Source organism: Pinus tabuliformis, chromosome J (assembly GCF_031772625.1).
Source record: "Pinus tabuliformis cultivar Carrire ecotype Pingquan chromosome J, CPIR1, whole genome shotgun sequence".
In the NCBI taxonomy this organism is placed as follows: Eukaryota; Viridiplantae; Streptophyta; class Pinopsida; order Pinales; family Pinaceae; genus Pinus; species Pinus tabuliformis.
The window spans coordinates 85,771,049-85,796,374 of record NC_142295.1 but is presented as its reverse complement, the minus strand read 5'-3'; the positions used below and the strand labels follow the sequence as shown (position 1 = coordinate 85,796,374).

The window sequence follows — 25,326 nt, the reverse complement described above, 5'->3', positions numbered from 1 at the left end:
GAAGATAGAGTTTGAGCTAAAGGAGGAAGAATCAGACTCTACAGCAGAGGAGGAATCAGAAGATGAAGAACCACAAACTCTAGGTGTAAGAAGATTAGTTTGAGAAAGAAGGTAGCCAGAAAGGTATAGTCCATCTGATTTCTGTTCAAATTTTTCTTTATCTATTATTGATGATGATCCCAAAACTGTGAAGGAAGCATTAGATTCAGAGGATGGAAAAGTCTGGAAAGAGGCCATGGTTGATGAAATGGCATCTTTGCACAAAAATGAGGCTTGGGATCTGGTGGAGTTGCCAGCTGGAAGGAAACCCATTGGCAGCAAATGGGTGTTCAAGAAGAAAACAAATGCAAAAGGAAAGGTGGAGAAATACAAAGCTCAGTTGGTAGCAAAAGGTTATTCCTAGGTGCCAGGAATTGATTTTGGTGATATTTTTTCTCCTGTTGCCAAGGTAACTTCTATTAGATTACTTTTATATGTTGCTGTTGCTTTTGATTTTGAGGTAGAACAGATGGATGTGAAGACAAAATTTCTTCACGGGGATTTGGAAGAGGAAATATACATGAAGCAACCTGAAGGCTTTGCAGTGAAGGGTAAGAAAGAACTGGTATGCAAGTTAAAGAAGTCTCTGTATGGGTTAAAACAGTCACCAAGGATGTGGTATCAGAAATTTGATACACTTATACGGGGACTTGGCTTCACAAGAAGCAAAGCAGATCACTGTGTGTATTTTAAATTAATTGGTGATTGTGTTATTTATCTGGTCTTGTATATGGATGATATGTTGCTGGTTGGAAATGCCAAAGAAATTATCCAAGATTTGAAGACCCAATTGTCCTCCAAATTCGACATAAAAGATCTTGGTGTTGCAAACCATATTTTGGGCATGGAAATTAAAAGAGATCAGGCAAAGAAGAAGCTCTAGTTAAACCAAAGGAAGTATGTCGAGACAATACTGCAGAGGTTTAATATGCAGGATAGTAAACCGGTGAAGGTTCCTATTCCTATAGGTGTGAGGTTATCTACTGAACAGTGTCCCAAGACACAAGAAGAGGAAGAGGACATGTCTCGTGTTCCATATGCAAGTGCAGTTGGTAGCCTGATGTATGCAATGGTCTGTACTAGACCAGATATTGCACATGTAGTGGGAGTATTGAGCGGGTTTATGTCAAAACCAGGGAAGGAGCACTAGACAACATTGAAGCAGGTTTTCAGGTATTTGCGTGGCACTAGTGATTATGGTTTTTGCTACCAAGGAAGACCAGGATTGGATAGAGTGTTGGATATTCGTGGCTTTGTTGATGCAGACTGGGCTGGAGATCTGGATCAGAGAAGATCTACAAGTGGGCATGTGTTTAACCTATTTGGAGGTGCAGTTAGTTGGATGAGTAAGAAACAATCTGTAGTGGTACGATCAACTATAGAGGCAGAGTACATGGTAGCCACTCATGCAAGCAAGGAAGCAGTTTGGTTGCAGAGATTGTGTTGAAATATGGGGTTAGTACAGGGAGCTATACGGATAGATTGTCACAGCCAAAGTGCAATTTTCTTGGCAAAGAACCCTGCATATCATTCAAAGACAAAGCACATTGATGTTCAGTATCACTTTGTGAGGGATATGATAGAAGACAAAAAGGTGTTGCTGGTAAAGGTGGACACTTTGAAGAATACTGCAGATGCATTGACAAAATCTGTGAGCTCTGAGAATTTCTCTTGGTGTAGAGAGACAATGGGCGTTTTAGGGCTGGAAAAATGACTAAACTCTCTTGTGGCCCCCTGTGGAAAGAAAAGAACAAGTGGGAGAATGTTGGGTTGTGTTATATTCTTTCCACGACTAGCCCACGTAGTTAACCAGGGGGTTAGAGGGGGGGGTAGAGCCCCCCCTTTGTTACGCCGATTGTGTAGCAGGGGGGGGGGGGGGTCACAGGGGGTTTGAGGCGCACCCGTAACCCCACTTTTTGGACCCTATGTTAGGTTGGGCGGACCGACCTATGGTTTTGTGCATGATTTTCGCACATGTTTTTGGATGCAATGGTTTGCGGTCCATGGTATTGGATGCTTCAGCATGTATAAGTATGTATTATAACATTGAAAGGAACATAATGAAAAATCAAGCTGGTAGTCCCGGTTTTGGGATCCAGGAGAAAATCTCTGTGTATATGTGTTTTATGTGTTATGCTCTTGCATTGTTTATTTTCTGTGTTTTAGAATTCGTATGCAGGTAATTTCTGTACGGGGTTAAAACCTACAGAGAAGGGACTATAGCCACGTGGTTAGCAACCTTGAAGGCCAACACATGCGAGAGATGATGCATAGTGGACGTAGGTGACCAAGGGGATGGAGAGCTTAGACTGTTTAAGGCTACCATCAGAGGCATAGGTCGAAGAGGATATTTTGAGCCCAAATTGGGTGTTTAGATGCCAGGTGGAAGCAACACCTTGAGCATGATTAAAGGGTCATATATTCCATATGTGCAGTGGTTGTATCTTTTTCCAAAACAAGCTTTGAAAGGGGATCCTCAAAATAATCGATGTTAATCATGAGAAGGCGTTGAAGACCGTTTCATAGCATTAGCTTGAAGCCCAAGTTATTTATTCAACGACCTTTTGAAAATACGATGTTTCATGTCTTATTATTCGCTGAAGTCACATCTAAATAAGATCCTCCAAGTTTTTGGTTCTACGTCAGGGCGGTTTTGCTAGAAAAATGCATATACGTATGTGCACAGGGAGTAATGTTTCTTAGTACGCATGTATCACTGGACAAGGAGCTATTGCAGAGGTTGAATGCTTAACTAGACTCATTCCGCGAGTCGCAGTCCCTTTGGCAAGCCCATAAGTCGCAACATCACACTCCACGAGTAGCTAGGGAATGCGACCTCCTATGCAACGCGACTATGCGACCCTTGAGTAGCCGAAGGGTGCCACCTTCATTGTAGTGCGACCATGCGACTTCTCTAGCAGTCGCTAAGCTGCACGATCAAAAACCTTCGATCAATTAACAAAGGCCATTGACTCCAACATTCTATCTCTCCTTTCACCCTCGCCATAAGAAGATAAACTCCTCACTGATATATATACGATCCATGTCAGACAAAGCGAGAGATTTGTAGATGGAAAAACATGAGTCAAGCATCTAACATTCACTCTAGGGAGACAATGGACGAGTTTAGGCTACAAAATAGCATTTAGTACCCAGGCATATGTTCTACTAAAGGCAACAAACCTGCTGAAAGTATTCCTCTGAGTGCAAAGACACCAACACCAAGTTCCAAAATCAATGGCATTATTTTAGAGAGCTTGTTAGTCACCAGGTCGCAGCTTAGGATCTCAGCTGAAAGTGCATCCAGCCTTGCTGTGACTGTGTGACTGCCACTGAGTCGCATTCCAACTCACAGTCACTAGATCACATTTTACTCCTCAGGAAAGCCTCCAAGGTGTGCGAGCTGCCTAGAATTGTGACTGTACAACCTCCCAAAAGTTGCACTCCCACTCATAGTCACCCATCGCATTGTAAAGTCCCAATGTCCCAGCCATTAGTGAAACCTCTATTATAAGATCACCACGAGACCTCATAAGTGGCAATCCTTGGGCGCGACTGGTCGCAGGTTGTTTTGGGGCTTGTGAGCATAAAGTAAATCATGCAGGTTAAATCAACAAGAAATGGGAGTATGAGAAACGCACTATACCAATGCATAATCCTGAAAGGTCAAATTTAACATTGTCTAACATATAAGGATAGCCACATGGTATGTTACTCATGCACAAGAATGTTTCCTCAAGGATGGCAGTTGAAATGTTCCCCAAGGGTCGAAGAAGACTCGACAAACGAATCTCTACATAAATGTTTTAGGGCTATGAGTGCTTTTCATTTCTGTCTTAAATGTTGTTATGGGAATACATTATTTTCATTAACAGTTTTTTCTTATGTTTATTGATTAAATGTGACACTCTATTAAGTGACCTTGTGTTTGTAATATGTACGTGGATAATATGATGTGTTTTCATGCAGATCATAGAAGAAAGCAGGAAGAAGGGAACTAGGGTTTTTTTAGAAGCCACACGACCAAGGGTTTCAATATATAACACAACAATAAGAGGTGATTGGATTTAAGAAAGGCACAATGACAGGAAATCCCACAATCCATGTTTTCATGGTTTCACAACAATGTGAACAATGAGATCCAGAACTAGGGTTTCCTTTCAGCAAGCGAGCTTCTCTTTTCCAGGTTCCAAGAAACTTTCAATAAAATCGAAGGTGCACCACCAAAATATTGATCAATGTGAGCGAAGCATAGCAACAAGAGAACAAGCTGGTCCCAGGAATAAGCATCTGCATCATCGCAACATATGGGCAACAAGAATTCTAGGGTTTCCAATAGCCCTCCACATATTTCTCTCCATCTCTTTCATCATTATGTAAAGATCACCCACGATTATATCAGCCACCATGTTAAGTCTGATCTGGGCATTGTAACAATCATTTTGGCCTGAGCAAGAAGTGGGTAATCTCAAGAGTCATGAGGGTAACTAGAAGGTCGTGAGGGAATGCCAAGGGTCATGGTAGGTGAAAAGTCACCTCATCTCTATAAATGGTCCCTCAGAACTCATTCGCATGGAATTTAGCACTTGAGTTGAGGTAGAGATAGATAGTTGATTTATGCTTGAGCCACTCAGCCCTTGGTAGATGGTAGAAGGTGTTGGAAATAATACTGAGAGGGGGGGGGTGAATCAGTATTATCACATCAATAAAACTTTTTCATTTGCATATTCAGATTCATATATGGTACTTCCACAACTTCTTATGATTCAGTTAGTTGATCCTTAATGAGTGCATTAGAACATTATCAACCATATTAACAGTAAACATGTGCAGTAAAATAGAACAGATCATCACACATAAGCCACACACATGAACACCATGATATAAGGTGGAAACCCAATGTGGGAGAAAACCACCTGCTGCAAGTCATCTCAATCTTCTTCTTAATAAGAAAATCCTTTTACAATATTTATGTACTGGTGTAGTCTTATACCAGTACGCAGGCTTCTACCTGCAGAGAGCTACAACCGTCTCTCGTTCTCCAGTCTCTCCTGGAAGGGAGCTACAACCCCCATAGTTCTTGTAATAGCCGATCCATTTACTAGTACGCAGGCTGCTACCTGCTACAATGCTCCAAAGTTTTCAACTGCTACTGGAAGGGAGCTACTACCCCCTTAGCTCTTGTACTAGCTAAGATACTAGTACGTAGGTGTCGGCCTACAATCTTCTCTCCTCCAAATACCACGTTTTATACATTTTCAGACTGGATATTCCTGAAGCACAACACATAATCTGAAAGGCCACGTTTCATCCAATTTTCATACTGGACCCATTAATATCATTGAAGCACATAATCAATCAATCTTCTGAATCACCCAAACACCAGATCAATACATATACAAGGATAATATATGTGTTAGCACCCAGATCTAGTCCATCAGATCACATAAATATGAGTCATTATGATCCTGATCCAATATTAGTTCTCATCCATCAATACTGAAGCTAAACACAATCAACCAAACAGGATATGCAGAATACTGACACCTTTAAACTGTCATCAGAACCCATCAGCAACCAGAACCACCTGTGACTTCAAATATCATAGCTCAAATTGTATACGCTACTACAATGAACCAAACCTGCATATATACTCGCTTACACCAAATCCAACCCACATACAGATCTATAAATATTCAAACATGACTTGCAGCGATTTCAAACTTAACCCAGTTCAGATCATTCAATATACAGATCTAGAATAAGCATAATCAAATATATAGAGATAGTTCATTTCAAACCATTTGATCCCGATCTATCCTTAGATCTTGTTCTCCATCAACCGGTGAGATCCCTCTTTAGCTCAGATCCAAATCTGCACTATAACCCAATCACTGTATTCCAGATCTAGATATTCAATAATTCAGATGATGCTTTGCCAAATGATCTCCTTCCTCTTTTATAGCCTTAGTCCTTTCTCAATACCACGGTCCAAAACCATAGGATCAAAAAACTGTTGGAATAATACCATGAACCAACCATGAAAGTGCGTGAGATCAACACTTCTGACGAGGTACCATGGTCCAAAACCATAGGTTCAAATACCAAGGACTAACTACCATGGACCAAAGGTAAGTTCTCCAACATATACACGCTTTTCCTTGCATGAAAGTGTGTGAGATCAACACTTCTGACGAGGTACCATGGTCCAAAACCATAGGTTCAAATACCAAGGACTAACTACCATGGACCAAAGGTAAGTTCTCCAACATATACGCGCTTTTCCTTGCATGAAAGTGCGTGAACTTTTTCTCTTCATGAAAAACCATAGGTTCAAATACCAAGGACTAACTACCATGGACCAAAGGTAAGTTCTCCAACATATACACGCTTTTCCTTGCATGAAAGTTCAAATACCAAGGACTAACTACCATGGACCAAAGGTAAGTTATCCAACATATACGCGCTTTTCCTTGCATGAAAGTGCGTGTACTTTTCTCTACATGAAATAAACTTTTCTCTGCATAAAAGTGCATGAACTTTTCTCTACATGAAATAAACTTTTCTCTGCATAAAAGTGCGTGAACTTTTCTCTACATGAAATAAACTTTTCTCTGCATATAAGTGCGTGAACTTTTCTCTACATGGAATAAACTTTTCTCTGCATAAAAGTGCGTGAACTTTTCTCTACATGGAATAAACTTTTCTCTACATAAAAGTGTGTGAACTTTTCTCTATATGAAGGAAACTTTGTTGCACTATAATTTATCAAATAAATTTGCTGCACTATAATTTATCATTTGTGTGATTTTCCATCAAGGACAACACTTGTCTCATAATGCCAACAATCTCCCCCTTTGGACTTGTCATACTGAGAATTTTCATCTGATATCTCTTCCGTAGATTCATCTAGATATATATAAGTGAGTTGATCTTCTATGAGTTGTTTGCCATCAAGTACAACACATGCATCATAATGCCAACAGAAGGGATTTTCAGTGGGGCTAGGGTTTTGGCATCGGGAAATGATATGAACAACCCATGTACCACTATTGGGTATTGACTAATTGCATGTTATGTATTTGAAGTTGCAACAACAGTAATAAGATTTTTTCTCTTATCTTTGGCACTGATTCCCATGCTTATTCATGGTGGTTGTATTAGTTGTCTGGTACATCACCATATTTCTATGTGTGTTTTCATATACGCAAGATGTTATGTACTGATACATAGTGGTTGCATGTATGTTTCACCTTTGAATTTGTGTTTACTTGTTCCTTTCCATGTCGGTGACTTATTGTGAACTACTTTGTAATTGACTTCTGGAATGTTCCTGTTTATAATGTCTGATGGGGTTTTAGCTCACTAATCCCTCTCATCGTTTGTCTCTTCTTATTGTTGTTGAGACTCGTTTGCACCTCTTTCTACAATTTGACAATCTTCAGCTGATTTTGGTTTTGTTGCCCAAGCATTGGATTCTTTTCCCACTTTGGCACCTTCTCATTTTATAACCAAGAGCAGAAAATATTCATGGTGGCAGCCGAGCCCACATACCAAATGGGGCTCCTATCCCAAACGGTGTGAGGTATAATTGGGAATTCACACCAGGGAGACCCCTTAGTCGTTGGTGGTACATTTTGGGCCGTCAACACCTTATTTTCCTTGAGAATGAATCCAGGGGTATCAATGATTGTCAAATTTGGGTAGTAAGCATACCCTGCCCGCATCACAATAGGCTTCGTAGAGACTGCAACTCGGATTTTCTGTGGATTTTCTTCAAATTCTCCTCTATTCTTCTTCTGATGGAATCAACAAAAGCAGAAGACAATGCAATTGGAGCTTCATAGTCATCAAAATCCTCATCCTGAAACTGGCAGCGGGGTTCTACAACAGAAGGGTCGTGCACCATTTGCAGCATCAACGACCTTCGCATTCCCATTTCGACTTCTCTAACATTGAATCTGAAGCATAGTGGAGATTCTAGCATAAAACTTTTTCCATCAAACTGACCACCGAGAGCAACTATCTCATGAATTGGGGGGCTTCTCACCAAATGCTAAAGCGATAGCTTGGAGCTGATTGTATGCTTCGAATCGAGATCAAACATTCGACGATGCATATAAGCTGTCAACATGTCTACTCTGTTGAGATTTCTAGTTAGATTCTTGCCTCTGATTTTAGATGGGTGTCGTCATGGATGTCTTTGTCTTGGGCATGCTGCACTAATGAATTGAATCTCTCAACTCAACTAAAAAAATGTGAGGGGATCAAAGCTTTTTTTTCCAAGAGATCTTCAACTAGAAACTCTTGTAGCTCCAGGGATTGTTCCACGTGTTGTAAATGGATTGGAGTGAGGACGACAAAAATAAGACTCACTGATTGGTTGGCGTCAATAGAGTTTGTTGACCCCAACCCCGCAGTGAAAATGCCTTTCGACATAAATATATCTAAGGCTATTGAGCAATAAATACGCGAGGAAGTATATGCCAACCGTTGGATCGAAACAAGTACATTATCTAGCGGTGATCATATACTACCCCCGCGTATTTATGACTCGATAGCCTGGTAAATAAGCCTCATCGTGCTTTATCCATGTTTTGACTCACTGCTACTTACCCGTGACACAACACTAAACATGTGTTATACCACATTTAGTGGAGCACAATGTCAATTGTTTGTTGCATGCAGGCCTTGCAATTTGGCCATTTATTTATTTTCAATTTTTCATTTGATAAGAAAAAAAGAAAATTATGTTAACATCCATGAGGTTAAAGATGGCTTATGGCATAGCTTGCTTCTTTATCTGGTTGATGTATTAGGCCATTTTCCTGTGAAGCCTCACAACAAATGTTCCCAATTTATCACAATAAGTAAGAATGAAGTGAAATTCTCGAGTGGCTACATGGTCTATTTTAGCATGATGTTAGATGAGTTATATGATAATACCTTCATTGGAGTGAGTATAGTGTCAATTGTGTGCTGCATGCCCTTTTTAAGCATGGCACAAGATTGAAAAGCATGGCACAAGATTGAAAAGCATGGCACAAGATTGTGTTTTTGGAGAATTTCTGAGCATGGTCAGGGTTTTGTTTTTCAAGTTTTTTTTTTCCATAATAAATATAAGTAAGCAGAAGTGAAATTCCAAAAGTTTTTCTTTTTCCATGATAAACATAAGTAAGCAGAAGTGAAATTCCAAACTTGGTTATATGGTTAGTTTATTTTTATCATAACAATAGATGTTGTATTATAGTAATAGTACAATGTTAATGGTGCTCATTTATTGTAATTAACACAACCATATAAATTAAATGATTAGTCATTGCCAATTAATTTATAATAATTTTCAATATATTTACTTTCATGTTATTAAAATTAAAAAAAAAATCCTAAAAAATGATTAAATTATAATTTGTATTTAAATTATATATATATATATATATATATATATATATATATATATATATATATATATATATATATCTGTGTGTGTGTGTGTGTGTGTGTGTGTGGAGTTGTCTTTAGTGCGACTTTTTGGAGTTTCTGGTGCCGGAATCCGACGGAAAATTTTGAGGTGAAATCTTGATTTGTGTTATTTAAACTAGTTTTTTTTACTGTATATATGGATTTAGCACCCTGAAAAACCCCTAGGGCAATTCTATTGTGCAGGGTTACCCATCAAGCTTGTGATTTCAATGAATTCCTTCGTATTTTAGAGAAATTAGGCAAGAAAAATCTATCGAAAAAGCTTCCAAAAAGTCGCACTAAAGACAACTTGTGTGTGTGTGTGTGTGTATATATATATAACCAAAATTCTTAACTATGGAGATTTACTTCTACTTTAGCATTTGTAAATAAGGGTTGTTATAATATCATGGGGCAATACCATGCTCATCAATAACACATGCCTAAAAAACCATAACTCACTTCGTATAACATATTATGACATATGACATTTTTTAATTAATCAATTTAATTTAAAAAAAAGACACAACTACTTTGATAATAAATCTCAACCTTTGATTCGTCTATACTAAAAATATTTTAGATTAAGTGTTTACCATCCATCTAATAATTATTAATAATGAAATTACTTCAATGTGTTTCATGGTTTCCAATTAGACCTCATGAAAATTGAACCTTGCCAAACAATTGTGAATACCAAAAATATTTTAAATTAAATACTTACCATCTACCTAATAATTATCAATAATTAAATTACTTCAAGGTGTTTCATGGTTTCAGATTAGATTTCATGAAAATTGAACCATGCCCAAAAAAAAAAAAAATTAGCTTTTTACCATTGAATCTAATTCCTTTGGAGTTCTTTTTGCATGATTATATATATATATATATATATTATTTTCTAAAAATGATATTTAAATTGTGTAAAAAATTTGTTATAAATTAAAGTTAGTTTTTTTTGGCTTCTTTAATTAGGTTGAGTCTAAGTTGATGCTAACTTCAAGGGTGGAATATTGGACGGAAGAACAAATTACCTACTTGTGTGTTACACAGTGTTTTGTCACACCTCCTGTTCACTTCCTCTTCCATATCCCGAAGTGCTAAAACATTGAAAATTGTGCAACATATCCATCATGATATACAAACCAAAACCTCCCTGAAGAATAAAAGAAAATTGCCCTGAATTCATTCTGAACAAGGTTAACTAAAAACCTAAATTTTAGCATCAACGCATTTTGCTACACTACCTGCCCATGCTGATGGAAGGTTGCATAGTTCTACACTAGCACTGCTAGCATGGGTTTTGATATGAAAACCCACGTTGAACCTCTTCTGGCAAGTTTTCCCAAACTAGAGGAGAAGCTTCATGCACTAGAACCTTTGAGAACAACGAGATGGATATTGGTTGTTATTGATATGGTCGAGCTCTCCCATTCAGACCTGTTTATATTATCATCATGGGCTTTCCCCTTGAGATGTGGACCTTCCTTCCTCTTTTGTGATCCCTAACTCCCTCTCCCTTCCTATAAATTCACTCCCTTCCATCCCCTATAAATTCACTCCCTATGCTGAGATTATGCTTTCATGCTACCCATTCTAATTTGGAGGAGTGCTTGAAGAGTCTTTGCTTGGACTTGGACATCCACCAAAAGGAGGTCTCCAACAACAAGTCATAGGTTGTATGCTTCCCTTTTTAGCTCATTAATATATACATCTGATGTTCACTTTCCATAATTGTGTAAGTGTTTATACTTTTAGCTTAATACTCCTTGATCTATTAATTAGTTTATGTTTGATGTATGCCATATATGATCTTGTATTTTGCATAGCTCTTTGATCTTCTTTGCAGGTACTCGGACGTGAAGAAGCGGTAAAGAGGGAGGCCCGGAGAAAAAGAATCAAAGTCATCTCCAAAGGATTGAGCGATTAGCATCAGAGCAAGGCAGGTTTCTCATTCTCTTTACATTTGTTAAGCATAAACTAGGAAAGTGTATGTTAGTTTGTTTGGTTTGTTGCTAGACCCACTCATTGGGCTTGAGGGATCGCCTCATTTCGCAGAGGGGATTTATCTTCACAACAAAATGGCGACTCCGAAAGGGAAGCTATAGCCTCTTCATCATCTTTTCTCAATCGATATGTTGATCAGTTTGACTGACCATCATGTTCTCAGTTATTTTGAGTCTATATAGGTCTGCACAATCAATAACTGCTACCTTAGAGTGCTAAGGCTGGAAGTGTTTGTGGAAATATTTTTATTTCTTGCCTTATTCCTCATCCAACGTGCTTTTTTCTTTGACAGTCATGCTGCTAGCACACTTTCTCTTTAAACAGTCACGTTGATCCCCTTTTCAGTGTCAGTTTGGCCATAACAGCTATGCTGATCTTAGAGATTGGAAAAAAACCTAGGGTTTCTCTGTCAAACTCCTGTGTGTCTGAGCCCCTAAGGTCTTGTCTTGTCCTATATGATTGGATTTAATGGTGTTTTTTCTGATTGCTTGCTTTCATTAGCAAATTCTTACCTTTTTGAAATTTCAAGTGTTTGAGTGCAATTGATTGATTTTAGGGTTTATAGGTCATTTGATTGTCACTTGCTGCTCGTGAGTGTCATTGAGTCTATGGTTTGCTGATTGTTTAAGTCTGATTATCTGGTAAAATCATTTGAAACATTAGTTTGCATTAGTTTCAATTTGTCTTTTTCAAAGTTGTTTTTCATTTGTATTAGGTCATATTGCATTTGAAATTCATCTTTGTTATTTATCAAGCATTTATTACATTGTTTGGTTTACAAACTGAAAAAAGTGCATTTGTTTATCTATTCAAAAGAGAAACTGAAAGACATTTTCATTGAGTGATTTTAGATTTTATTTGGTGTTACTTTGATTGATGCATCCTTTACATTAGGAGCTTTTGAATCAAAAAATTATTTTTTTGCTTTAGTTGAAGCTTAATTGCATTAGAGCATTTGAAAATCAAAGAGAACATCATTTAGTTAAAGTGCATCTTAGTAAAGTAAAAGCCATTTTTGCTTTCAATGGATTGCATGTTGAATAGTGAAAGTGAAGTTTAGTTTTTCTTTTGCATATTGCATTTGGAAAAGAAAAGTTAGTGGAGGCATATTGTTTGATTCATTCTCTTGTTTGATGCATTAATTGATTGAACTCTCTTCCCTTGTTAGTATAGCATTCATTGAAGTGAAAAGTTTCATTTTCTCATATAGTTGCATTTTAGGATTCAGGTGACATCATTTGAGCCCAAAATTGAAACATAATTCAAGAACAACATTAAAATGTACTTAATTAACCTAAGGATCATTTGGAACTTAACACAAACATTTAGAGGTCTAGGCTAGAGATGTGTTCCAAAATCTATAAACATAGCAGTTGTTGTTAATTGCTTGCATTGTATCCCGCGGGTGAAATCCTGTTCCAGTACGGAAGTATATCAAAGGTTCTATAGTACTCTTGGGTATATCGAAGGCACTCTAGAATGGCAAGTATATGGGAAATCTCTCACCGAATGGTTATGCATTAGACAACTCTAACATGGATTGTGCTCCCTGTACCGTCGAGTATATATTGGAGACCCCACTAGTTTTCTATCTTTTAGCCATAGGTAACCGAGTTAGCTGCCTTGTAGATGTGATACACTAAACACAACATTTGGGGAGATTGGTTGTCGTAAATGAAGTCCTTGGTTTATGCTAAGGTGTATATAACAGTTCACAGATACTTGGTAAACCCTCTTGCCTAGTACACCATTTTTTATTTATTTCTTGTTTTTAAGTTCTAAAATTTAACTTCCCATGATAACATGACTTACCTATGCAGTTATCCTTGGCCTCATATTGCCTGATTAATAGTAAATTTTAATTGTAAGCTCAAATCAACCACCCCTTATTGTTTTTGAGAGAAGGTCATCGTGGCTGAACCACCGGGTTCACCTTACATTTCCCCTTCATCATCTGACACTGAAGGGTCATCACAAGGAGTCCATCTTGAGATTTCACAGTCACTTGAAGACCAAGGTCTTGAACTTGGAATTATCCTGAGTATTCAACCCCTTGCTTCTTGTCCTCCACCTCGAGACTCATCATCTTAGGAATTTGACCCATAAACTCTTGAGAGTCTGCAGAGGTTTGTATTATTCCCTTCGAATCCACTTTTTGATCCATTGGTCATATCTCCTCAATGACCATATAGTCCATATGATAATCCTGGTGTGCCTTTGGAGTTATCTCCACCATCATCTCGGATTCCCCCTCACCAACTGTTTCCACCCATGGCATCAGAAGGTGAGTTTCCAACCTCTCCTCGAGGTCCTCTAGAAGTCTCAGCCACTCACATTCCTAGTGTTGGAAATGATTCTGAACATAACTTTCCACCTGAAGGCTTTTCATACGTGGGAAGTGTGCCATCTCCACCACCACCTGAAACTAGGTGGAAACAAAGGTTCACTGCTTTCTACCGGATGTGTCAAGGCTCACAAATGATCCAATACTCCATTCACCGTATTCGCCTTTGGTTCCTACTAAGATTCCTGGCGATTGTACGAAATTCGAAGGAAATTCTGGAGAATAACCCCTAAGCCCACATTATGACTTACCATTTATGGTGTTCATACAATTCCTAGGTTGAGGACTCCATTCGTCTATGTCTTTTCCAACAAACCTTGACGGGTGTTGTTGTGAAATGGTACATCGAGTTACCTCAAGGTGCCTATCAAGACTTCAAATATTTGTCAATGGACTTCCTTAGTCACTTCGAGTTACCAGTTCGATATGAGACTGGTACCCATCTGCTTACGTCTTTGAAAAATAATACTGCTACCAACATATTTGATCATATCCATGAGTGGAGACGTCGGCGTCGCCTTATCAAGTTTGATATACCTGGTGAGTTGTTAATTGAATGCTTTACCAAATCATTTGTCAATAAAATTTCCAAGGAAATAGCTATGGGTGGTTGTGTGACCAAAGATCAAGCCATTTACCGTGCCCAATATTTAGATTTGGTATATTCCCAATCTAGCATGTTATATGATCTCTTGCCTGATGCTCCAAGACCATCTACAGATCCAACATCTTCTAAACTTCCAGACGTACCGCCTATCGATGATATTATTGGGTCAGTGTCTCAAACTTTCCAGTAAAGCTTCTTCGAAGCAGAAATCTATTTCAACTACTGTAGGTTTTAACCCCATACAGTAATTACCTAGATAAGAATTCTAAAAACATAGGAAATAAACAATGCGAGAGCATAACACATAAAACACATATACACAGAGATTTTCCCTTGGATCCCAAAACTGGGACTACCAACTTTATTTTTCATTATGTTCCTTTCAATGTTACAATACATATTTATACATGCTGAAGCATCCAATACCATGGACCGAAAACCATCACATCCAATACCATGGACTGAAAACCATCGCGTCCAATAGCATGGACCGAAAACCATCGCATCCAAAAAAAACAAGTGCGAAAATCATGCACAAAACCATAGGTGGGTCTGCCCAACCTAACATAGGGTCCAAAACCAAAATTTTCCTGGGCACTGCCTCAGACCCCATAAAGTGGGGTTATGGGTGCCCTTCAAACCCCTTGTTAACTACGTGGAAAGAATATAACACAACCCAACATTCTCCCACTTGTTGTTTTCTTTCCACAGGGGCCCACAAGAGAGCTTAGTCATTTTTTCAGCCCTGAAATGCCCATTGTCTCTCTACACCAAGAGAACTTCTCAGAGCTCACAGATTTTGTTAACGCATCTGCAATATTCTTCAAAGTGTCCACCTTTACCAGCAACACCTTTTTGTCTCCTATCATATCGCTCACAAAGTGATACTGAACATCAATGTGCTTTGTCTTTGAATGATATGCGGGGTTCTTTGCCAAGAAAATTGCACTTTGGCTGTCACAATCTATCCTTATACCTCCCTATACTAACCCCATACTTGAACACAATATATGCAACCAAACTGCTTCCTTGCTTGCATGAGTGGCTGCCATGTATTCTACATCTATAGTTGATAGTGCCACTACAGATTGTTTCTTACTCATCCAACTGACTGCACCTCCAAATAGGTTAAACAATACCCACTTGTAGATCTTCTCTGATCCAGATCTCCAGCCCAGTCTGCATCAACAAAGCCATGAATATCCAACACTCTGTCCAATCTTGGTCTTCCTTGGTAGCACAAACCATAATCACTAGTGTCACGCAAATACCTGAAAACTCGCTTCACTACTGTCCAATGCTCCTTTCCTGGTTTTGACATAAACCTGCTCAATACTCCCACTGCATGTGCAATGTCTGGTCTAGTAAAGACCATTGCATACATCAAGCTACCGACTGCACTTACATATGGAACACGGGACATGTCCTCTTCCTCTTCTTGTGTCTTGGGACACTGTTCAACAGATAACCTCACACCTACAGGAATAAGAACCTTCACCGGTTTACTATCCTGCATATTAAGCCTCTGCAGTATTGTCTCGACATACTTCCTCTGGTTTAACCAGAGCTTCCTCTTTGCCCGATCTCTTTTAATTTCCATGCCCAAAATATAGTTTGCAGCACCAAGATCTTTCATGTCGAATTTGGAGGACAATTGGGTCTTCAAATCCTGGACAACTTCTTTGTCATTTCCAACCAACAACATATCATCCACATACAAGACCAGATAAATAACACGGTCACCAATTAATTTAAAATACACACAGTGATCTGCTTTGGTTTTGGTGAAGCCAAGTCCCCGTATAAATGTATCAAATTTCTGATACCACATCCTTGGTGACTATTTTAACCCATACAGAGACTTCTTTAACTTACATACCAGTTCTTCTTACCCTTCACCACAAAGCCTTCTGGTTGTTTCATGTAGATCTCCTCGTCCAGATCCCCGTGAAGAAATGTTGTCTTCACATCCATCTGTTCTACCTAGAAATCAAAAGCAGCATCAATAGATATAAGTAATCTAATAGAAGTTACCTTGGCAACAGGAGAAAAAATATCACCAAAATCAATTCTCAGCACCTGGGAATAACCTTTTGCTACCAACCAAGCTTTATATTTCTCCACTTTTCTTTCTGCATTTGTCTTCTTTTTGAACACACATTTGTTGCCAGTGGGTTTCCTTCCAGCCGGCAACTCCACTAGATCCCAAGCCTCATTTTTGTGCAAAGATGCCATTTCATCAACCATGGCCTCTTTCCAGAGTTTTCCATCCTCTGAATCCACTGCTTCCTTCACAATTCTGGGATCATCATCAGTAACAGACAAAGCAAAATTTGAACAGAAAGCAGATGGACTATACCTTTCTGGCTGCCTTCTTTCTCGAACTGATCTTCTCACAGCTGGATTTTGTGGCTCTTCATCTTCTGATTCCTCCTCTGCTGTAGAGTCTGATTCTTCCTCCTTGTGCTCAAACTCTATCTTCTCAGGTTCCTTTGGTTGGACTTCATGTTTAATAACATCTTTCACCTCTCTGAACACCACATCTCGGCTGTACACAACCTTCCTTGTTACTGGGTTCCAAAGCTTATAACCCTTTAAACCATCCTTATACCCAATAAAGATGCATTTTTCAGATTTACTATCCAACTTGGTTCATTTCTCCTTTGGAACATGTACATATGCATCACATCCAAATACCCTTAGATGTGAAAGAGAGGGTTTTTTACCAGTCCATACCTCTTGTGGAGTCTTATCCTCCAACGCTGATGAAGGTGACCTGTTGACCAGGTAACATGCAGTATCCACTACCTCTTCCCAGAATTCCTGTCCTAACTCGGCACCACTAAGCATGCTTCTTGCCCTTTCCATCAACGTCTTGTTCATTCTTTCTGTAACTCCATTTTGTTGAGGTGTATATGGAGTAGTCTTTTGCCGTGCTATACCACACTTCTTACAGAATTCTTCAAATTCCTTACTGCAAAACTCTCCACCATTATCTGTCCTTAGCACCTTTATCTTCTTCTCTGTGTGGTTTTCCACTAGAGCCTTAAATTCTTTAAACTTGTCAAAGACTTCAGATTTCTTCTTAAGGAAATATATCCATGTATTCCTTGAGAAGTCATCTATAAATGATACATAGTACACAGACTTACCCAGTGATGGAACCTTCATAGGTCCAAACACATCACTGTGCACAAGCTCTAATATATGTTTTGCCCTCTTACCACCAGAGGGGAAACTCACCTGATTTTGTTTCCCGTATACACAATTTTCACAGAAATCAAAATCCAAAGAGCTATTACTCATACCTTCTACCATACCTTTACCATGAAGTATTCGAAGGCCCTTCTCTCCAATATGTCCAAGCCTTTGATGCCACAACATGGTCTTTTCTCCAAAGACCACTAGATTTTCTGATCCACTTTCAGGAACCACGGAACTGTTGCACCCATCAACAACAGTGCTACCTTGCAGCTTGTACAGAGTTCCAATCCGAACTCCCCACATCAATACCAGTGCTCCTCGAATCATCTTGCAGGTATCCTTCTCGAACACTGTTTTTACACTTGCATCATCTAGTTTGCTTACAAAAATTAAATTTCTGGCTAATGCAGGAATATGTAGAACACCTGGAAGCGTTCTAACCCTTCCACCTTGCAACTTCAACTTTACTTTTCTGCGACCAATGATTCTAGCCTTTCGGTCATCCCCCAAGAAGACATCACCACCATCATATTTATCATACTCGCAGAACCACTCTCTATGGGGAGTGAAGTGAAAGGATGCACTTGAGTCAATCAACCATGCCTCATGATCTACATGTGTACTTGAAGAAGCCAAGTACACATCCCCACCTTCATCTGAGGTGGTTTTCGCCTCTGCAGAGGGAGCCTCATCAGATCCCTTTCCTTTGTCAGGAGATTTATATTTACAGTCCCTTTTAAAGTGGCCTTCCTTTCCACATTTCTAGCACACCACCTTTACAGGTTTTCTTGGAGATTTAGATCTCCCACTCGATGAATTATTTTTGCTTATGTTCTGGGACCATCCTCGTACAGACAAGGCATCACCATTCTGGCTCTCCATATTTTTTTGTCTCATCTCCTCCGTCAGCAAGGCTGAGACTATTTCATCAAATTGCAAGGCAGTTGCATTGCTACCTGTTGCAATAACCAGACTATCCCACGAATCTGGTGGTGAACACAACAAACTGATGCACTCATCTTCATCTAAAATTTTAATATCAATAGATGCTAACTGAATTACCACAGTATTAAATGCATTTAGATGCTCTGTCACCGAGTCTCCATATTTCATCCTCAGGTTATACAACTTTTTCCACAGGAACAATTTATTTACCAGAGACTTAGATTGGTACAAAGTCCCTAACTTGTCCCACAAAGCCTTCGCCATAGCTTCCCCTGATACATCCAGTAATACTGAATCTGAGACACACAATCGTATTGTGCTCTTTGCCTTCCGATCCAACTTCTTCCATTCTTCGTCGGACACTCCCGTTGGTTTAGTACCCGGATCTACCGCAATCCACTGATCTTTATCCACCAACAGATCCTCCGTCTTGAGTTTCCACAACTCAAAACTCTGACCATTAAATTTCTCGATCTCTATCTTTCCACTGCTCGCCATCTTCTTTCACCACCAGAATCAATCTCGCAAATCTCCCACTGAACAGGGTCTACCACAGGCCCGAGTGAAACCCCTCAGCAACAAAGGCATCCCGTTGAAGCCAAATAAGCTCTGATACCAAATGTAGGTTTTAACCCCGTACAGTAATTACCTGCATACGAATTCTAAAAACACAGAAAATAAACAATGCGAGAGCATAACACATAAAACACATATACATAGAGATTTTCCCATGGATCCCAAAACTGGGACGACCAGCTTGATTTTTCATTATGTTCCTTTCAATGTTACAATAAATATTTATACATGCCAAAGCATCCAATACCATGGACCGAAAACCATCACGTCCAATACCATGGACCGAAAACCATCGCGTCCAAAAAAACATGTGCGAAAATCATGCAAAAAACCATAGGTGGGTTCGCCCAACCTAACATAGGGTTCAAAACCAAAATTTTCCAGGGCGCTGCCCCAGATCCCATAAAGTGGGGTTACGGGTGCCCTTCAAACCCCCTGTTAACTACGTGGAAAGAATATAACACAACCCAACAACTACTACATCCAATCCTCCTTCGAATCTCTCTCCAAATCCTAGTAAAACCTCTGAGGTTAATTCTGTTCAGTCTACCGTGGCAAAAAAAACCTCAAAAGGTAAAAATAAGGGTAAAGGAAAATCCAAATATGATATCCCAAAATATGATCCTCAGAAATTGCTTAGTGATGATGTGTCTAAATGTAAGCCCAAATATCCTTGCCTCATTTGTGAGGAAGATCACTATACCAAGGATTGTCCCAAGTTAGTCGCTTATTAAAAGGAACTTAAGGGACACCATTGTACTAAAAGAACATTTTCCATCACAGCAAACCCAATTGGTAGAACCGCAATCTTCTACATCTTCGGGTTCTTAGGTTTATATGAGTGGAATGGTACCTATTTTTGTTGTCACTGGGTTGAAAGACTATCCGACTCCTCCCAAACAGGTTGTGGACAAAGAAGTTACTGATACACCTTCCACTTCTACTCCACCTAGTTCTGGTCCTCTTCATATTGAGAGACCTCCGTTATCTGACCACCTACCAAGGGTGTCCTTCGGAAATCATCTTACAATCGAAATGCGCAAGCTACCCATCATTACAATATTGTCGAAGATTTAGCTCAAGCGCCTTCAATGATGTTTTCTTTGGAAGTTCTCAAAAGTTGTTCGTCACAGTGGAAATAATTACTATCCTTTATAGGAGGAGTTGATCCTACTGATTTGAGTATGTTTACCTTTGACTTGGAAAATCATGTTCCACATCTTCCACATCAACTTGCCTTTTTAATCCAAGTCATTATAAAAAGGAGGGCGATTCATTAGATTGTGATTGATGAGGGTGCTTCCTCCTGAACCATGTTTGTATCATGCTGGAAAGCTATTGTCTCTCCGCCTCTCAACCATTCTCCTAATACCTTAGAAGCCTCATGAGCTTTCCCATAATGTTGGAAGGAAAAATGTTAACTTATAGGTGGAAGTCATTGATGCCAATTTAAATTATAACCTTCTACTTGGTTGAAGTTGGACTCATGCTATGTTTTGCATGGTTTCTTCTTTGTTCCGTGTGCTCTATTTTCCTCATGAATGGAAAATAGTCATCATTGATCAGTTAACATTTTCCTCTTCTAGCTCTTCGAATGGTAATGTGCCATATTTGGGAAATAATGACATCCCTTATGAGAGTGGTGGGGTGAGTATTTTTAAAGACTTTGCTCTTATGGGAACTTTTTCCTTCCCACCTCCAAATGTCGCTTCCATCAACATGATATCTTCTTCTCATGATCCTTGAATCGTTCCTCACCTCGATCAGGTTGATTCTTTTGGTGATGTCATGCCGCTTTGCCCAACAAAACAAGCCTATCAAGCTGTTATGTTGGCTTTGGTAGTCACTTTTGAAAGTCATGCTACTCTTAGTATGCGTCTAGACTCGTATTTAGAATCCCCTTGGCTTGGTTCTTGGGATTCTTTGGATCCCTTGAACGAGACATTTCCCACTGACAAGCATATCACCGAGTTTACATCTCTTAAGGAAACTCCCTGGAATGATGCCCATCATTGTTCCTCATGTCCCTGACTCTCAGAGAGATTTCATCATGTTTAGATACCTTTGTTTCTCATACACTGAGCCATCCACTTCAAACACCTATTTTGGTGCATAAATTTTTTCTGAGGGAAACATGGGGAACATTACTACTACAATGGCCATCGACATTTTTGTTAAACCAGGAATTATCGAAAACATCCATGTTGGGGTCTCTTGTTCTCCAGATGAGATCAAGATTTACACTGCCCTCTTTAAGGAGTTTCACGATGTCTTTGCTTGGTCATATGAAGAAATTCCTGACATAGGTCCGAGTATACTTGTGCAAGAAATTCATACTTATCCAAACGTGAAGGATGTTCGTCAGCGACTTCACCCAGTGCACCCTAGAAAGGAAACCACTATAAAGGGAGAGGTTGAAAAACTTCTAAAGGTTGGTTTCATTTACCCCATTCCATTGACAGATTGGGTTTCGAACATTGTCCCTATGACTAAAAACAAGGGACTATTTGCATTTGTGTTGATTACTGTGATATTAATCGAGCATGTTCGAAAGATAATTATCTAACTCCTTTTATAGACCAGATCATTGATGAATTTGCGGGGAGTGAGATTTTTTCTTTTATGGACGGTTTTTCTGGCTACAACCATATTAACATTCTTCCCATCGATCAACATAAAACTGCTTTTATCTGTCTATGGGGAACATTTGCCTACAAAAAACTCTCTTTTGGTCTGAAAAATGTTGGCACTACCTTCCAACGAGCGATGTCTTATGCTTTTCATGACATCAAACACATCGTTCAACCATATCTTGATGACTTAACAACCCATTCAGTTATCCGTCGATCATCCTGGCCACCTTCAAGCGATTTTTCTTCATTGTAGACACTACAATATTCGTTAAAATCTGTATAAGTGTGTCTTCTGCATCGAATTTAGTTGTGTCCTAGGGTTTCTGGTATCTAAGGAAGGCATCCGAATTGACCCCCTCAAATTTGAGGCCATTGTGAATATGCCCCATCCGTCATCTTTACATCAATTGCAGAGCTTGCAAAGGAAAGCTAATTTCCTTCATCATTTTGCACCTAATTATGTTGAACTTGCCAAGAAATTTACTCGTTTACTAAAAATGGGGATCCTGTTTATTTGGGATAAAATCACTCAAAAATCTTTGACCCTCATTAGTGCCCCTTTACTCCATCCCCCAATTATCACCACGATTACTTCTTGTACTTGGTCTCAGCCGATAGTACTATTGCCATGGTACTGGTGCAAGACAATGATGATGGAAACGAACATGTGATTTACTACTTAAGCCAACATATTATTGATACTGAGAAATGACACGCCCATGCTGAGAAACTAGCTTTAGCAGTTGTTCACGTTGTTCAATGCTTTCGACACTATATCTTCTTGCGAAAAACCACCGTGATTTATGAATACAACCCCATGACCTACATTTTGACTCGTCAATTACTGGGGGGGGAAGTATTCTAAGTGGATTGTTATCCTTCAAGAGTTTGTTTTGGAATTTGCTATTGTTAAATCAAATAAATCACTAGTTTTCGCTGAGTTAATTTGTGACCTTCCCTCCACAACCACATCTATGGCTTTTGATGAGCTCATTCCTGACGAAAATCTCTTTCTCATCAACACTATTGACCCATGGTATTGGGATATTATTTTCTATCTCCAAACCCAAAATTTTCGATCAGAGTTGTCCAATTTTGAACGTCGTCGCATTCGACATCAATCCCAACCCTATTGAATCATTGGTGATACTTTGTACCATGTTGGTGTTGATTCTATCCTTTGTAGATGTTTGACACTTGAAGAAGCTGAGAGAGTCCTAAATGACTGCCACTCTAGGGCTTGTGGTGGTCACATGTCAAGATATGATACTACTTAGAAAATCCTTCGTGTTGGTTATTTTTGGCCTTCGATCTTTAAAGATTGCATTTTAGCAGTCCAAAAATGTCACTGCCAGATTTACAACCATAAACAGCGCGCCCCACCTGCACCCCTACACCCAGTTGTTACCATCGTCCCCTTTGCTAAATGGGGTATTGATTTCATGACATGTAACCATGTCTTAGCTCGATTTGGTGTCCCTCAAGCCATCGTTACTGATTATGGATCTCATTTCTGCTATTATATGATGGCAGAGATCACTGCTCGGTTGGGTTTGCGTCACGAAAACTCAACTTCTTATTATCCACAGACCAATGGCCAGGTTGAGGCAGTCAACAAAGTCTTGGTTACCATGCTTCAACACACCATTGGGATGCATAAATCAAATTGGCATCTCATGCTATTTTCATCTCTTTGGGCTTACTGAACCGTAGCTATAACCACCACTAGGTTCACACCCTTTCAGTTGGCGTATGGTCTAGAGGCAACTATTCCAATCAAGTGTGAAATTCCTTCACTGAAACTAGTTGTCAAATTATTCCCTAATACCTCACCTGAGGAGGAACGTTTACTTTACCTCGAAAGGCTCGATGAAACTCGTCATCTTGCAACATTAGTAATTGAAGCCTAAAAGAAATGAGTTAAGGCTCCATATGATAGAACTGTTTCTCCCCGCGCTTTTGTTGAGGGTGACTTGGTCTTGCTATATGATCAAGCTAATGACAAATTGAGAGTTGGGAAATTCGAACAAATGTGGCATGGGCCTTACATTGTCAAACGAATTTTACAAAAAGGTGCCTATGAGTTAGTAGATTAAAAAGGAAATTCTTTGGTTGAGCCTTGAAACAGGCTTTACCTAAATAAGTATTATGCGTGATTTTCTGTGTAAATAGTTATGTACATTAGTGTACAGTGTGGTTTTGGTGTGTTAGTTTTCTTTTGCAAATGTTTTCCTCTACTTACCTCATGCTCTACTTGGTTTGCAAATTTCATCCAGCCATTATGTCAATTTTGCTGATGGTGCTTGTCGTAGTACACAGAATCTATCTTCCACTGCATGGGCAATCTATGACCCTAATGGTGAGTTAGTGAATTTACAAGGTATATGTTTAGGTCGTACGACTAACAACATTGCTAAATATAGTGCGGTCATCGAGATTTTGTTAGAAGCTATCGCTCTTGGCATTAGAGAGTTAATCGTGAAACTGGGTTCATAACTCATTGTACTACAACTTAATGGACAATATTCAGTTAGAAACCCTCAAATTATGAGAATGTATTTGCAAGTTCGCCAATTGGAACGAGACTTTGATTTTATTACTGATCATCACATTTCAAGACGCATGAAAACATTAACAAATGCATTAGCTAGCTACGCATTAGATAGACATTTGTGAAACATGTAAATCATAAAGCATCACATAACAGACATGGTAAACAGAAACACACACACATAGATATATACATATATATATGGTGTTTGCAAAAGAGTTTTCTACATCAAAATGACAAAATATGTATTTTGAGACACATGGCTTTATAAGCCTACAACAGTGTAGAAAGTAAACTAGAGCTGGTTATCTCCCACATGGTGCTCATGATAGCACGAAATATCCCTAATGATTCATCCCAACAACTGACACAGTCTAGAAGAAACCGCTATAGTGTGCCTCTGGTAGCATAATGGCACCTCATCTATCGAGGCGTACTCTGGAATGCTCCTGGTTAAAGATTCTAGGTTATGCTCTACCTCGACAATAGGATTTGTTCCCTCCTCATAAGGAGCCTCCTCAATCTTCCATGCCACTTGCCTGGCTACTGGACAAACCCCTGGAGGTCTCTCTGGTCCCACATCTACAAATCATCCTGAGTCAAATCTTAATACACATACAAAAAAATTAATAACTTCAAAACTTAAAAAATAGTTTTTACCTGAATCGGTCCACTGTGCCCCTGGAGGAAGTGGAATATCTGGATCTCCTTGAAAATTTGTGTTTGCATATGCCCAATCGTCAACCATGATTAGATGTTGATGAAGCGATCCAAAAAATGCCGGAGAAAATGACATCTATGGGTCGCATCCATGATGAGGCATCAACTCACCCCATATGAGTAATCATGGATCTCTGGGCATTGGTGCATCCACTTATAACCATTGATAACAAAATAATGGCATGCGTTCATGATGAATGTCACCAAAATGGATCTGAAACCAAATTGTTTTAGACTA

The 25,326-nt window shown here is 39.2% G+C and overlaps 1 pseudogene; it reads right to left on the bottom strand.

Annotated features, from left to right (window-relative positions):
* The window catches only part of LOC149225633 (dynamin-related protein 5A-like), a 62,177-nt pseudogene extending 37,061 nt beyond the window's left edge, over positions 1-25,116 (bottom strand).
* Positions 25,117-25,326: the final 210 nt, after the last annotated feature.